Here is a 16,354-nt window from a genome sequence, read left to right as displayed (position 1 = left end):
TAGCATTCAAAAGAGTGGACGGTGGGAGCAGGAGTGGGGAGTGGGGAGTCCAGGTTTTCAACGGAGGGAATGACGAAGAGAAAATAGATGACTGGAGACTTATTTCATAAAGCATAGGGATGAAGACAGGGCCAAATTAGTGGTCCAAGTATTGTACTTATGTTTAAAGAGGAGAAAGAGAAGTTGGTCTTGTAGGTCATTTGTTTTCCCTGAGTCAAGAGAAGTTACACTATGTGATACCACCTCACACCTGTCAGAATGGCTATTATCAAAAAGACAAAAGATAAGTGTTGCCAAGAATGTGGAGAAAGGGGAACCTGAGTACACTGCTGGTGGGAATGTAAATTAGTGTAGCCACTGTGGAAAACAGTATAGAGGTTCCTCAAAAAAATGAAAAATGGAACTACCATACGATCCAGCAATTCCACTTATCTGAAGAAAATGAAAATACTAATTCAAAGAGATATATGCACTCCTATGTTCATTGCAGCACTATATACAATAGCCAAGATACGGAAGCAACCTAAGTGTCCATTGATAAATGAATGGATAAAGAAGGTGTATACTGTTTTTCCCCCCAAAATAAGGCCTAACCGGAAAATAAGCCTTCACATGATTTATCAAGAGGACATCCTCTGAACATAAGCTCTAATGTGTCTTTTGGAACAAAACTTACTATAAGACCCGGTTTTATTTTCGGGGAAACACGGTGTATACCAGGGGTGCCAAAAAAATGTATACAAGTGGACACTTTGGTTAATGTTGCTCAAGCAGTAGTTTGCCATAATCAGAAGTGTCTGGACACTGATGGTTACCACTTTGAGCACCTCTTGTAATTGCAGAAGTCAAACGTGACTGTGTTCATCGTTTGTTACTGGTATATATTGAGTATTACAATTTTAATAGTTTTTTCCTTTCTTAAAATGTGTATATATTTTTTTGGCACAGACACACACACACATACACACACAAAGGAATATTACTAAACCATAAAGAAGAATGAAATCTTGCCATTTGTGACAACTTGGATGGACCTACAGGATATTATGCTAAGTGAAGTAAGCCAGACAAAGACAAATAGTGTATGATTTCACTTATATGTAGAATCTAAAAGACAGAATAAACAAAACAAAATAGAAACAGACACATAAATAAAGGAAACAAACTGGTGATTACCAGAGGGGTGAGGAGAGAAGGAGGTGAAGGCGATAAAGAGGTACAAACTTTCAGTTATAAAATAAATAAGTCATGGGATGTAATGTATAGCATAGGAAATATAGTCTATAATATTGTAATGACTTTGTATGATGACAGATGGTAACTAATTTTGATCATTTTGCAATGTATAGGAATATCAAATCACTATGAAACTAATAGAATATTGTATGCCAATTATATTTCATTAAAAAAAGAGAAGTTAGTATTATATGGAGGCTTATGTTGGGAAAAACTGTATTTTACTTCTATGATTTTTCCTATATGTTTCGGGTTCTGTGAACTCCTCTAAGACTGTCATGTTACAGCAGAAGGATGAGTTTGAAAGCTCCTCTGTCAATATGCTGATGGTCAAAAGGAAAGGTGATTGTGGACCCAACAGAAGCTCTTGGTCTGTTGAGTTGAGAACAGTCTAGTTTCCCTTGGTTTAATTTTTTGATGTGCCTTTTCTATTGTGTGTGTGTGTGTGTGTGTGTGTGTGTGTGTGTGTGTGTGTGTGTGTGAGAGAGAGAGAGAGAGAGAGAGAGAGAGAGAGATGATCTCCAATATGTCATTGTTGGATACACAAGTATTTTTGTTATGTGCCAAGGAGATACCATATCACAATCTTGGGAACAGTTTTCCCTTCTTGTCCTGTAGTTTCTCTCACTTTAACAGAGTCAGTGGAATTAGAACATCCACTTGAAACCGAATTTAGATGAGCTTCTTAGGGGTGACTAGGAGAGTGTTCTTGACTAAGGTAAGGACCCTTTTAGCTGAATCCAAGCCAGTTCATGTTGATTTGCAGATGGCTAATCTGGAGAACTTTGGGCCATAGCCAGACCTTTCTGATGCTGAAAAAAAAAAAAAAAAGAAAGAAAGACTCACATTACATTTTCTGGTACGCTGCATTGAAATATTTTCTGTGACATGAGTGACACAAATTTTTGTGTCACTATAGAGAATAATAGAGAAAAAAGATGAGGGCAACTTCCCAGTAAACCCTATTGTTTGAACCCTCAGGAAGGTCAGACTTTCCAGTTGCCTAAAGAAGCTCACATGGCTTCCAGGTCTTCCAACCAACTAGAATCCCAAGGATTCAGAGGAAGTGTTTGACTGATTTGTTGATTTGTGTAAACTTCGGCCTGTTTTGCTCATCTCTGTCTACCGTGTTTCCCCGAAAATTACACCTAGCCGGACCATCAGCTCTAATGCATCTTTTGGAGCAAAAACTTAATATAAGACGCGGTCTTAACATAATATAAGACTGGGTCTAATATAATATAATATAATACCCGGTCTTATATAATATAATATAATATAAGACCGGGTCTTATATTAATTTTTGCTCCAAAAGACACATTAGAGCTGATGGTCTGGCTAGGTGTAATTTTCAGGGAAATATGGTACTGATTCCATCTGCTGCATCATCTCTGTCCAGCTAAAACTCTTATAATGACACTTGAATAGTTTATACCAAAGGAATGGGCTCCCAAGTCAAATTCTATAACCCAGATCTCTCCACTGGCCTTTAGATGTATCTACCCACTTTCCATTGGAGATGTCACTGGTGCTCCCCAAGAAGGTCAAACAAGATAATGACTGAATGGCTGAAATGGATTAACTCAACAAATATGGAACTTCCTCCATGTGCTGGGCTAGGTGCTGAGGTGATAGAACAGGCAAAATTCTTGCCCATATGGAACTTCCATTCTAGTGCAGGAAAGAAAAGGAGCCAGAGGATTTGGGCTTAAGCCACTAGGGAAGACTCAGGAAGAGACCAGGTGTTGGTTTTTTGATCATGTTTTTTGCAAAGTCTCATCCAGGTGGTGATGCTGAGTAAAGATGTGCATTTGGTGGCACTGGCTTTCTCGTGGCCTTTGCCAGAACATCATCATGGAGGTGGTAAGAGTGGATATTGGGTTGCGGTGGGTTGGAAGTGGTAATGTTGATTTTTTTTTGAAAGCAGTTGATTTTGATATTTTGTATTTTGCTAGGAAATTATTCCTATCTATTACAACAAATGTGTTGTCATAGCATATTTAATCCTTATAATTCTGTGTTCTCTCTTATATAAGAAGTTCTGTCTCCTTTACCATTACTATTCTTTTTTTGATTAAATTTATCGGAGTGATGTTGGTTAGTAAAATTATGTAAGTTTCAAGTATACAATTCTATATTATATCATCTATATATTGCATTGTGTGTTTGCCATTCAAAATCAATTCTTCTTCCATCACCATATATTTGACCCCCTTTACTTTCTTCTACCATCCCCTCCCCCTTACCTGTTGTAACCACTAAACTGTTGTCTGTGTCTATGAATTTTTGTTTTTTCTTGTTCATTTGTTGCTTTCAGTTTTATATTCCACATATGAGTGAAATCATATGGTTCTCGACTTTTTCTGTCTGATTTATTTCACTTAGCATGATAATCTCAAGATCTCTCCGTGTTGTCACAAATGGCAATATTTCATCTTTTCTTATGTATGGCTGAGTAATATTCCATTGGACATATATACCACATCTTTTTCCAATCATCTATCAAAGGATATTTTATTTTTTTCCATGTTTTGGCCACCACGAATAATGCTGCAATTAATATAGGGGTACATGTATTTTTTTTTAATTTATTGGGGTGACAATTGTTAGTAAAATTACATAGATTTCAGGTGTACAATTCTGTATCACATCATCTATAAATTACATTGTGTGTTCACCACCCAGAGTCAGTTCTCCTTCCATCACCATATATGTGATCCCCCTTACCCTCATCTCCCACCCCCCAACCCCCTTACCCTCTGGTAACCACTAAATTACGTTCCCCAGATTAATCTTCAAAACCCCGTGGCCATCTTGTGGTTACTGATTGTTTTATAATCCCCTCACCTTCCCCCTTATCCCACCCCAACCCCACCCATCTAGCAACCCTCAGTTTTTCCTCTTTGTCTCCAAAACTGTTTTGATTAGTTCATTCACTTATTCTTTTCTTTAGATTCCGCATATAAGTGAGATCATATGGTACTTATCTTTCTCTGTCTGACTTATTTCACTTAACATAATGTTCTCTAGGTCCATCCATGTTGTTGCAAATGGTAAGATTTCTTTCTTCTTTATGGCTGCGTAATACTCCATTGTATAAATGTACCACATTTTCTTAATCCTGTCATCTACCGATGGGCATTTCGGTTGTTTCCATGTCTTAGCTATTGTGTATAGTGCTGCAATAAACATAGGAGTGCATAAAGATTTTTGAATTGGAGTTTTGGATTTCTCCGGATAGATACCTAGGAGTGGAATTACTGGATCATAGGGTAGTTCCATTTTCAGATTTTTGAGATACCTCCATACTGTTTTCCATAGTGGCTGCACCAATCTGCAATCCCACCAACAGTGCACAAGCGTTTTCTTTTCTCCACATCCACGCCAGCACTTGTTGTTTGTTGATTTATTGATGATAGCCATTTTGACTGGGGTGAGGTGGTATCTCATTGTGGTTTTTATTTGCATTTCTCTGATGGTTAGTGAGGTTGAGCATTTCTTCATATGTCTGTTTGCCATCTGTATATCCTTTTTAGAAAAATGTCTACTAGGGTTATGTCCTCTTGTCGGATCGATCCCTTTATTATTATATAGTGCCCATCTTTATCTTTTAATACGTTCTTCATTTTAAAGTCTATTTTGTCAGATATTAGTATTGCAACTCCAGCTTTTTTCTCATTTCCATTTGCATGAAATATCTTACTGCAACCCTTCACTTTCAGCCTGTGTGTGTCTTTTGTTCTGAGGTGAGTCTCTTGTATACAGCATATACAAGGTTCTTGCTTTCTTATCCACTCAGCCACCCAATGTCTCTTGATTGGAGCATTTAATCCGTTTACATTTAAAGTGATTATTGATAGGTACATAGTTATTGCCATTTTTAAATTTGTAGTTAGGTTGTTTTGATCTTTCTTCTATTAACAGAAGTCCTTTTAGTATTTCTTGCAATGCTGGCTTGGTGGTAATAAATTCCTTTAGCTTATTTTTTTTTCTGGAAAGCTCTTTATCTCTCCATCAACTTTAAATGATAGCCTTGCTTGATAAAGCAATCTAGGTTGTAGGCCTTTGTTTTCCGTCACTTTGAGTATCTCCTGCCACTCCCTCCTGGCCTTCAATGTTTCTGTAGAAAAGTCATTTGATAGTCTTATGGGAGTTCCCTTGTATGTAACCCTCTGTCTTTCTCTTGCTGCTTTTAGGATTCTCTCTTTGTCTTTAAGCTTTGCCATTTTAACTATAATGTGTCTTGGTGTGGACCTGTTAGAGTTTATCCTGGTTGGAACTCTCTGCACTTCCTGGGCTTGTATGTTGGTTTCCTTCATCAGGTTGGGGAAGTTTTCGGACATTATTACTTCAAATATGTTCTCAATCCCTTGCTTGCTCTCTTCACCTTCTGGTATTCCTATGATGCGCATGTTGTTGCGCTTGATGTTATCCCAGAGGTCTCTTAAGCCATCCTCATTGTTTTTTATTCTGTTTTCTTTCTGTTGTTCCGTTTGGGTGATCTCTGCTACCTTGTCTTCTAAGTTGCTGATTTGATCCTCTGCTTCATCTAACCTGCTAGTAATTCCTTCAAGTGAGTTCTTATTTTCGGTAATTGTGTTCTTTAGTTCTAACTGGTTGTTCGTTATGATTTCTACCTTTCTTTAGGTCTTCTCTAAGCTCCTTAAACATTCTTATCACCAGTGTTCTGAACTCTGTCTCTGAAAGGTTGGTTACCTCTGCTTCGTTTGGTTCCAGTTGTGGAGGTTTCTTCTGTTCTTTTATTTGGGACGTGTATCTTTGTTTCCCTATTCTGGCTGACTCTCTGTGTTTGCTTTGATATATTAGGTAGATCCCCTAGAGTTCTTAGTTCTTGCTAGGTTATCTTAAGTAGTATGTGTCCTTTATATTTGACTTGCACTACTTCGTTCTTCTCCTCTGCGTGTGCTCCAAAGGTGACTCTTGTGTTGTGTATATTGTCCTGTTCAAGAAGATCTTTAATTGCTTTTTGCTTGTGAGTAGGTGGGGTTAACTCCTAGGCTGACTCCTTGTGAGACTTGGCTCTGCCCACTGCAGGGCGTTCTGCTGCGTGAGGGTTGACCACTTAAATGTGGTTTGGCCTCTATGGGCTCTAGTTCCTGCAGAGAATTCCCTCTGGGTGTGTGACTTGTAGGTCAAACCCAGTAGTACTTTGGTTTGGTCTGGAGTTGGCCTCTGGATATGTTGAATCTTGTGCCTCTTAAGCTGGGCCCTGGTAGGGCAGTTTCAGAACAAAGCAAATCACCAAGCACAACAACAACAACAACAACAACAAAGAAAAAAATCAAATACATTCACATGTAAAAACACCCGATAACCCCCACTTGACACAGGCAAAGATATCAAAGATATAAAGATAAAGCAAAACAAAACAAAACAAAGCAAAACAAAAAGCAGCGCCAGTCTTGGCTTAAGCCCACCAAGTAATGTCCAGGTTGTCCTCTGCTGTACCAAAGAGCCCCCTGCTTATTGCGCAGGCAGAGACGGTCACCTGGTGCCCAGAGTGACTTTGGGACTGTAGATTTAAATGCGTGGGCCTGAGGGTCTGGATGATAGTTTTTACAAAGTCAGTGCAGTTTCTACCCTTGCCTGCACATATGCACACTGAGAGTAGCACCACCAGCCCCGTGTCCCGTACTCCTGTGTCTTAGGGCACTTCTTCAGTGTGTATGTGTATGGGGGGGGTGCGGGCGGGAGATTTCTGAGCTGCTGAAAGCCCAGAGCTGCGTCTGTCTGCTGCTTACTGCTGATCCCTGGGAGTGTCTCTACAGTTGCACTTGCCCCGCCCTAGGCAGGCCAGAAAGGGTGGGGGCTGGGGATGGAGGGGTCTTCTCTCTCCCAGCCCAGCCACGCGTCACCCTCTTCCTGCAGACCAGAAAAGGTGGTGGCTGGGGATGGAGGAGTCTCTTCTCTCCTAGCCCAGCCAAAATCACACTCTTCCCAGTCTCCTCCCTGGGTCAGGGCTGCCTGTCAGGCTTCCCAGAGCCTGAGCACTACTACGGCTCCTCTGTAATCTGACACTACTCCTCAGTTCAGGGTCCAGTTTAAGTCTTTGGAAGGGCGGAGATAGGATTGGAAGGGGGGGCAGGGGCCCAGGTATGGAGTCTGTGTTCTTTGTTCGCCCTAGGGCCCACTAGGCGCCCTCCCGGTGGGAGAAATCAGCCGTGGGATGCAGGGAAAGAGCCCACCTCCTGGTCTCTGTGCTCTCCGTTCCGCCCTGGGATCCCGTGCGTGTCCGGAACTGCGGGTGCCACCGAGGTTTCGCCGCCGCAGCCGCCGCCGCCGCCGCCGCCGGCCGAGACCCTGCCGCGGGCCCTCGCGTTTTCACTCCGCTCCCTTCCTTCCTTCCCCTGCTCGCCCAATTAGCACACCTTCAAGTAATCCTTAGCTTCAAGTAATCCACGAGTCTCTTAGCTGTTCTGTGTGATGAGCAAAGAGTTCTTTGATGGGTTATAGGTCCCGTTTGTAATAAGATCCGGAGGAGAACTCAGAAAGTGCGCCCCGCTGCCGCCATTCCTATGACGTCATTCCGGGGTACATGTATCTTTGCGGATAAATGTTTTCAGATTTTTTTGGGTAGATACCAAGAAGAGGGATTTCTGGGTCATGTGGTAATTCTATTCTTAATTTTTTGAGGAACCTCCATACTGTTTTCCATAGTGGCTGTACCAGTTTACATTCCCACCAGCAGTGTATGAGGGTTCCTTTTTCTCCACAGCCTCTCCAACACTTGCTATTCCTTGTCTTGTTGATGATAGCCATTCTAACAGGTGTGAGGTGGTATCTCATTGTGGTTTTGATTTGCATTTACTTAATAGCTAGTGAAATTGAGCATCTTTTCATTTATCTGTTGGCCCTTTATATGTCTTCTTGGGAGAAGTGCCTGTTCACGTCCTCTGCCCATTTTTGTTGTCGAGTTGTATAAGTTCTTTATATATTTTGGATATTAGCCCTTTATCGGAGATGTTGTTTGCAAATATCTTCTCCCATTGGTTGGTTGCCTCTTTGTTTTGTTGATGATTTCTTTTGCTGCACAGAAGCTTTTTCGTTTGATATAGTCCCATTCATTTATTTTTGCTTTTACTTCCCTTGCCTTTGAAGTCAAATTCATAAAATCCTCTCTAAATCCAAGGTCCATAAGTTTAGTACCTATGCTTTCTTCTATGCAATTTATTGTTTCAGGAAGTGGTAATGTTAATTTTTATACTCTTCTTGCAAGGGGCTTAGCTTGGAAGCATGGTAACTGAAGGGGATACAGAGTTTGGGGATCTCCCTCCAATGTGTAATATACTTGATCATATTTTTAACTTGTAGGTAATAGGCTGGTAGAGAGAGGGGTTGTTGATGAAACAAAGTCTGAAAGAGGAAGGAGAAGATGAAATTAGCCTTTTGGATGGGGTGAAATTTCTCATCCTCAAACCCAGGGAGGAGGTGGTCAGAAAAGGTTCAGATAAAGAGACCTTAGTAAGGGTGGAGTAAAAGGAGTAATTTTAACCTAAGGAGATTGCTTGGTTTAACAGAAAGAGAAAGCTCTACACTAGAAATTAACTTGGGCTTGACTTAGCTGCCAAACAGGATGTGATGTTGGCCAAATCACGTCCTTTCTCTGGACTTCTGTTTTCCCTGCTACATCACTATACTGAATAAAATTGTACTGAATAAAATCAAAGGCTTATGCTGGCTAAAACATGCCACAGCTCTAAGATACACAAAATTTTCAGGGAAATTAAGAGTCCCTGATGGCAAAAAAGTCAGTGCTCTTAAAAAAAGAGTATGTATGAGTCACGAGTGTGATTTGATGGGGGTATGGGGCTTGGATGCGGCAGGTGTGGTCGAAGCAGGCAAAGGTAGCTGTTATATGTTGGTGATCTATTTCTTTTTTAAATTTTTATTGGGGAATATTGGGGAACAGTGTGTTTTTCCAGGACCCATCAGCTCCAAGTCAAGTCATTTACAATCTAGTTGTTGGGGGGGGGGAGTGCAGCTCACTGGCCCATGTGGGACTCGAACCGGCAACCTTGGTGTTATGAGGCCTGAGCTCTAACCAACTGAGCCAACCAGCTGCCCTTGGTGATCTATTTTGATGTGCCGGGAGTTTTATTCAGGTGCTGCTGATGGGGTGATTTGCCTGCTGTGGGATGACACAGTAAGCCCATTATTCTGCTTGCTGGAGACAGGAGCCACCAGTACGTCCCAGGAGAAATTTTACAAGTAAAGGCTAATTTTACTTTTAGTGTTGCTGGCATTTCTCAGCTATACTAATTATTACCTGATAGAAACACTGCAGAAATATAACCTATGCTCCCAAGAGTGCTGAGGGGAAAAGAGCTTCTTAACCCAAGAAGAGGTTTTACCTATGGACTACAAAGCTACAGTGTTTCCTTAGTCATGGCTTTCTTAGTGGAAGATGCTCTGCCTTAAATGGAATTTCTGTGTTTGCCTTGCTTCTCGTTTTCAGTCTATGTGATCTATACCCTGTTCAATGTCAATTGCAAATTTTAGGAAGGAAAATGATAGTTATGGATTGAATGTTGTATCTCAGGTTTTTTAAAAGGTATTTTGTAAGTTTGAAAATTATGTTTTGCTTTCTCCCTTAGTTCCTTAATAAATATTGGGCTGTCCATCCATCCATCCATCCATTCATCCATCCATCCATCCATGTATTAAAATGACATCCCGGAAGATAGCAGGTGTTTAGTAAATAGCTTTCAAATGAAATGCACAAGTATATACAGTGCCACAGCCTCTTGGGCTTCAAGGAGGCCAGGAGGCCTAGGTCTACTTCTCATTCTGCCACAAGTTGGCTGTGTGACTTTGGGAAATAGTTGGCAACACTGGAAAACTGGGAGACTTCATATAAAAACCTGGATTTCTGAATTTTCCTAAACACCAGGCAGATCTGCTAGCCCTGAACCCAGCGAGCTGGAGCTAAGCAGTTGCTTTCCTTTCCTTAGGTGGGATGTTGTCTCTCTGGGTTGTTCTAGTCCACCCCTTGGTTGACAGATGTGCATTCTTTATTTGAAGGTGAAACAAAGGTGAACATTTTCAAATTCCAGATGTTAGAAAAACATGAAAATCTTTCGGCCCCACAGTCTTGGGTGAAAATTCTGACTGTGCTTGTGGGAGAGGGTGGTGGTGTCATTGTCATAATTCTCTTGGCCTCAAGGAATTTATGGAAATGGGAAATGACCTTCTTTTGGATATATGGGGAAAGAGAAATGAGTAAGGTGTGTCAAGCGTTGGTTAATTCTTGAAAGTCAAAAACAGTTGACATAGGGGCGGAGAGTTATCACTGTGTGAGGGGTATAAATAATAAGTGTCTGACTATTAACGTTGTTTTATATACCTGAAACTAATAAAAAAAAGATACTAAAAAAACAACAAACAAACAAAAATCAGTTGACATGATTATGCGTGATGGTGGAAGTCTGGCGTCAGGCCTCAAGTAAAAGGGATCATTTTTCCCAAATGAATGGAACAAAAGGGAAGGGAGAACTATTAAAAATTCACCGTAGATTATGGTGCTGGCCTCTTATGCTAAGAAGGCAGATGCTAAGGTCCTTTTAGGGAATTTGCTTTGCAGGAGAGGAAGTGCCTTTGTTTAATTTTCTGATGACTTGGATTTCTACAGCTGCTCATGGCCTTGAATTTTTCTGGAAAAAGTACAGGCAAACACAGAAATCCTGTTTGTGATATAATCAGCATCCCAGACCTGGATTTCCTAAGGATACTGTTAATTCCAATAGTATTTAGTTCAATTCCAGCAGCTGGCTTGGATTTTATGCTGGGATAGATATGACAAGGGGAGTGTGTGTTTGTGTGTGTGTGTGTGTGTGTGTGTGTGTGTGTGTGTGTGTGTGTGTGTGTGTGTATGCAGATCCAGTGCTATAATTAGAACAGGATAACCATTGCAACAGATTGATGGTTATTTGGTTTGGGGAGAAATGGCTTTAATTTCCCCCAAGTGTTTCATTTTCTTATATTCTTCAAGTCTGCATTATCATTCAGATGACTAATAGGAAGTTCAGTACATCAGAGGACACTTTATAATGAGCATTAGTCTTTGAAAAAAATGTAGCTTATTGTACACATTGATCATCAGAAAGTAATATGAATTGTTAGGAATTTGGGTGGGGTTTTGGTGTCTGAAGGCTACTGCTCTTTCTGTCTCTCTCCAGGATCTGACCAAAAGGGATATATACCTAAAAACCAGTGGTTGAAAGGGAAATAGAATATGGCTTTATTAGTCCCTGAGGACGGGCTCAGTATCCCTCCTTGAAGGGATTTGTTTTGATTACGGAAAGAGCTTGTTACTCCCTCCCAACCAGATGCCAAGGTGGCCATGCCTGCTGCTTGCTGACCCCCGGTAGCCACCATGCTCAGAGGAAATCAGGGTTAGCAACAGGAGGAGGCTGTGGTGTGCTTACCACATGGGTACCCAGACGTGAAAGGGTAAAGGAGGGTGGGCAGGGCCTTGTCCTGTAAGGCAGGGAAAGGTGCTGCCTGCCTTACTGGTCCCTGGAACTGGAAAGCTAGGAAGATGGCAGAGCTGCCTGGGGAAACAGTGTTTCCGGGAGTGGTCATGATGGGAGAGCAGGAAAAAGATAGGAGGCTCAGGGGTACCTTGCCCTGTGGGATTGCACAGGTGGGAGAGAGGCTGTGGGGCATGGCTGTATTCCTTTTGCTTTATTGTGACCGTGTCCAATAGCATGACACCTTCCCATCAAGGTCCTGGCCAGTGGTCACTCCTATGAGGCCCTCCTTTTTGGGGACAGGGACATTAAAGACTGCCAGCTAGGTATAAATCGAAGGTGATGGACATTACCTCTTGATATCCAACCTCCTCATAAAAAATTGGGGAGTAAGATTTGTCACAGATTTCCACACATAAACACTGTTAATATGTAGATCAGTTTTTTTCCCCTTAGGCATTGTGATATTCCTGATTTTATAATTAATCCTTTATCAATGGCTAAATAGAATTGGAATAAAATAATAGTGATAACTACCATTTATTGATAACTTACCATATACCAGGCTTATATACTGATTCATTTGCTCTTCAAAATAACACTATAAGGTAGGTGTCATTTCTGTTCCCATTTTACAGATGAGAAAATGGAGGTTCACAGCTAGCAAATGGTGAAACCAGGATGTTGACCTAGGTAGTCAGGTTCTAAAGTGCATGTACGATTCTGTCTCTCAAAGAAGCAAGTAAAAAATACTGAACAAGGGACCGGCCTAGAAATTGGGAAACCAACATGTAGCCTAGAGCGGGCTTGGCTCTGCCACAAAACCGTTCCATAGTTTCACAGCACACTGATGAACTGCTCACTCTGAGCCGTAGTTGCCTCATCTGTAGAGTGAGGATGTGATTTCTGTTCAAGATTTTTGGGCCCATAACTAACGGTATTAGCTTCCTGGGGCTGCCGTGATAAATGATCACTAACTTGGTGGCTTAAAACAACAGAAATTTGTTCTCTCACAGTGTGGAATTCAGAAATCTGAAATCAAGGTGTCTGTTCCTTATGGAGGCTCTGAGGGAGAATACATTCCATGCCTCTCCTAGCTTCTGGTGGCAAGCTGCCAGCAGCCCGGGGCATTCCTTGACATGTAGATGCATCACTCCAGTTTCTGCCTCTGCGTTCACATCACCTTCTCCTCTGTGTGTCTCAGCTATCACTCTGCCTTTCCCTTATGAGGACACTTGCCATTGGATTTAGGGCTTGCCTTAAATCAAGGACGATCTCAGCTTGAGATCTGTAACTTTATTTACATCTGTAAAGACTGTTTTTCCAAATAAGTTCACGTTCATAGGTTCAGGGAATCAGGACTTAGCCATATCTTTTGTGAGGCCACACTATTCAACCCATTACACTTTCCCTCCAGCTTTTTGTCTGCTGCACTGTGACAGTGACCACCGATATTGGAAAAGAAGGGATTTAAGCTAGGTAGTGGCTAAAGCCTCCTAGACATTTTGGAGTAATGGGTAAGAACTGAGAGTATGGAGCCAGAGCCTTGGTTTCAAGCATTGGCTCTGCTACCATCAGCCCTGTGACCTTGAAAAAGTCACCGAATGCCTCTGGGCCTCAGTTTTCTACTCTGTAAAATGGAGCTGATGATAGTAACGTTATAGGATTATTAAATGAATGACTATGTAAAGTGCTTAAAACAATGCAATGTTAGTGTTAGCTGCTATTATTGTTGCTGTTGTTACTTCCGCTGAGAAGTTAAGTTTATGCCTATGTTTTTGATAGAGAAATGAATTCTGTGAAGGATGCATTTAAAATATGGCAAGAAACAGCTCACAGATATGCTATTTTCCCACCATATTTTAAATTAGGAATCTCCAAATGTGTCTGAAATGTGCGGATTATACTTCATAGCATGCTGAAACAATTTTTGGCTTCATCTTTTTAGACATCAAATAAGCTGAAAACAGTGCGAGGCTGTGCTCATGTTGGAAGAGGCGGACAGGCAGATGGAAGGTAGCTGAGGGAGCATTTTGATATGCTCGTGGAGGAGGCGTTAATATTTCAACATCTTTCACGTTATTTACAGATAATTTTTATGAGAGATTTTTGGAGATGCTCAGTTTTTCCCTTTATTCTGAGTGGTACAGAGTCGTCACATATCAATCTGTTGATAAGAAGCTGCAGAACTAAGCAGTCTTGTACTTGGGGACTGACTAGTTTGAATTTTGTAATGAAAATGAAGTTTAGTTTTCTGGATCCTGATTTTTTTTCTGTGATAATTCATCACTTTGCACAATTCATCCAACAGCTTAGACTTAGCAGGAGTGATTATTGGCATAGGTCTTGTGTTAGAAGTAGATCAGCTAATTAATTTGTATTAATATATTCCTACTCTATCTTGGGCAAGAAAGAGACAGAGATAAATAGGAGAGTCCCATAAACTCTTTGAAGATGGATTCTTAGTGGAGGACAGACCTTCAAATAAACCATCACAACATGGTATATGATAACTGATTTAATTGAGATTATTGAAGGTATTAAGAACAAGGCCTCTGGAGGCAGATACATCTGTATTTAAAACTTGCTTTTAGGAACAAAACCAGTTACTCGGTTTCTCTGAGTTTCCATTTCCACTTCTGGGTTATTTTGCTATTTCTCCCATAGTTTTAAGTGAGATAATATATGCAGAGTGCTCAGCATGATGCCTGGCACGTAGTAAGTGCTCATTAAATGCTGGTCATTATTTCCATAGGAATAAAGTGCCACGAGAAGAGCTATCTATAAAGTAATTTTGTTAAATTATTCATATAGCTTGGTATTTATGTATCATGTTGCATGTTATTTTTAATGAGTACATGCTTTACTATCTGTCTTTAAATCTTTCACCAAAGTTCATTTTCTAAATTTATATTCTATATCACACAGATATAAATTAAAATCAGTTTGCAATATGCATGGACCTAGAGGGTATTATGCTAAGTGAAATAAGTCAGACAGAGAAAGACAAATATCATATGATTTCATTTATATGTGGAATCTAAAAAGCAAAACAAACAAACAAACAAACAAAACAAAACAAAACAGAAGCAGGCACACAGATACAGATGGTTGCCAGGTGGGAAGGGTGTTGTGGGTCTGGGTGAGAAAGGTGAGGAGTACAAAATTGACAGTTACAAAATAGTCATGGGGATGTAAAGTACAGCATAGGAAATATCGTCAATAATATTATAATAACTTTGTCTGGTGCCAAGTAGGTACTAGACTTATTGGGGGATCACTTCATAAGGCATCTAAATGTCTAACCACTATGCTGTACACCTGAAACTAATATAATATTGAATGACAACTGTAATTGAAAAATAAAATAAAATAAAAATCAGTTTGCTTTTGACAAAGAAACAAAAACTCATAGACACACATAGCAGTTTAGTGATTATCAGAAGGTAAGGGAGGAGAAGGGGAAGTAGAAGAGGGTAAAGAGGGTCAAATATATGGTGATGGAAGGAAAACTGACCCTGGGTGGTGAGCACACAATGGGATATATAGGTGATGTATTATAGAAATGTAAACTTGAAACCTATGTAATTTTACTAACCATTGTCACCCCCATAAATTTAATAGAACATTACCATTGAGCAAAGCAAAAATAAATAAAGCCAATTAGATCTTCAATAAGAATATATTTTATTTTACTGGATTGTATTCACCTTTGTAAAAGTTCTTTAAAACCTTTGAGAACAAAATTTGAAATACATTAAAAAAAAATCAGTTTGTCTCCATGTATCCTGAAATTTGACATTTTGGATACAGCTTTAATATAATTGTTTTAAAAGCCACCACTCTGTGATTACAGGCACTGATACTTAGACACTGAAAAGGGTATTGTGTTCCACTTTACAAAGGACAGAGCCTCGATGAGACCAATTTCAGTTATGAGGCTCTGTGTTAAGAAAATAAGAACCAGTTAATCATAATGGTTAATAGCACAGACCCTGGGGGTCCCAGATCTGCTCATTACAGCCTTCTGACTTTGGGTAAGTAACTCAACTTCTTGGAGATGATTCTTGAGCTGTAAAAATGGGGATGGAGATTCTTGCTTCCACAGTGGATAGAGACTATTCCGTGAGATACCATAGAAAAAGCCCTTAACACAGAGAACAGAGTAAGAATTCAATAAATGCTATTATTACTCAAATGATGTTAAGAGGGCCGGACTCTTTCAGAAAACTGATAACAAGAACCAAGGTACAGGTGGGGCTTGGAGTTTAGACTACATGGTGACACTAGGGGCTGGGAAGTAGGAGTTTTAAATCTTTACTCAAGAGTTCTGTTATTAACATATCTAGCCCCAATTTCTTTTCTCCCTGTCCATTGTATATATGTACCACTTCTTCTGTATCTATTCATCTATTGATGGAACTTAGGTTATTTCCATATCTTAGCTATTATAAATAATGCTGCAATGAACATATGGATGCGTATGTGTTTTTGAGTTAGTGTTTTGGGTTTCTTTGGATATATATATATAGAAGGGGAATTGCGGGGACCATCTTTGTCTCTTGTTATAGGCTTTTTTTTAAAGTCTATTTTGTCTGGTTTAAGTATTGCAACCCCAGCTTTATTTT

At 40.2% G+C, this 16,354-nt stretch overlaps 1 protein-coding gene across 14 annotated transcripts in view; it reads left to right on the top strand.

Moving 5' to 3' along the window:
* ERC2 (ELKS/RAB6-interacting/CAST family member 2) overlaps positions 1-16,354 on the top strand; it is a 923,425-nt gene that overhangs the window by 48,695 nt on the left and 858,376 nt on the right. The gene's annotated exons all lie outside the window — the stretch shown is intronic.

Source organism: Rhinolophus ferrumequinum, chromosome 17 (genome assembly GCF_004115265.2).
Source record: "Rhinolophus ferrumequinum isolate MPI-CBG mRhiFer1 chromosome 17, mRhiFer1_v1.p, whole genome shotgun sequence".
Taxonomy (NCBI): Eukaryota; Metazoa; Chordata; class Mammalia; order Chiroptera; family Rhinolophidae; genus Rhinolophus; species Rhinolophus ferrumequinum.
This window is presented reverse-complemented; position numbering and strand designations above follow the sequence as displayed.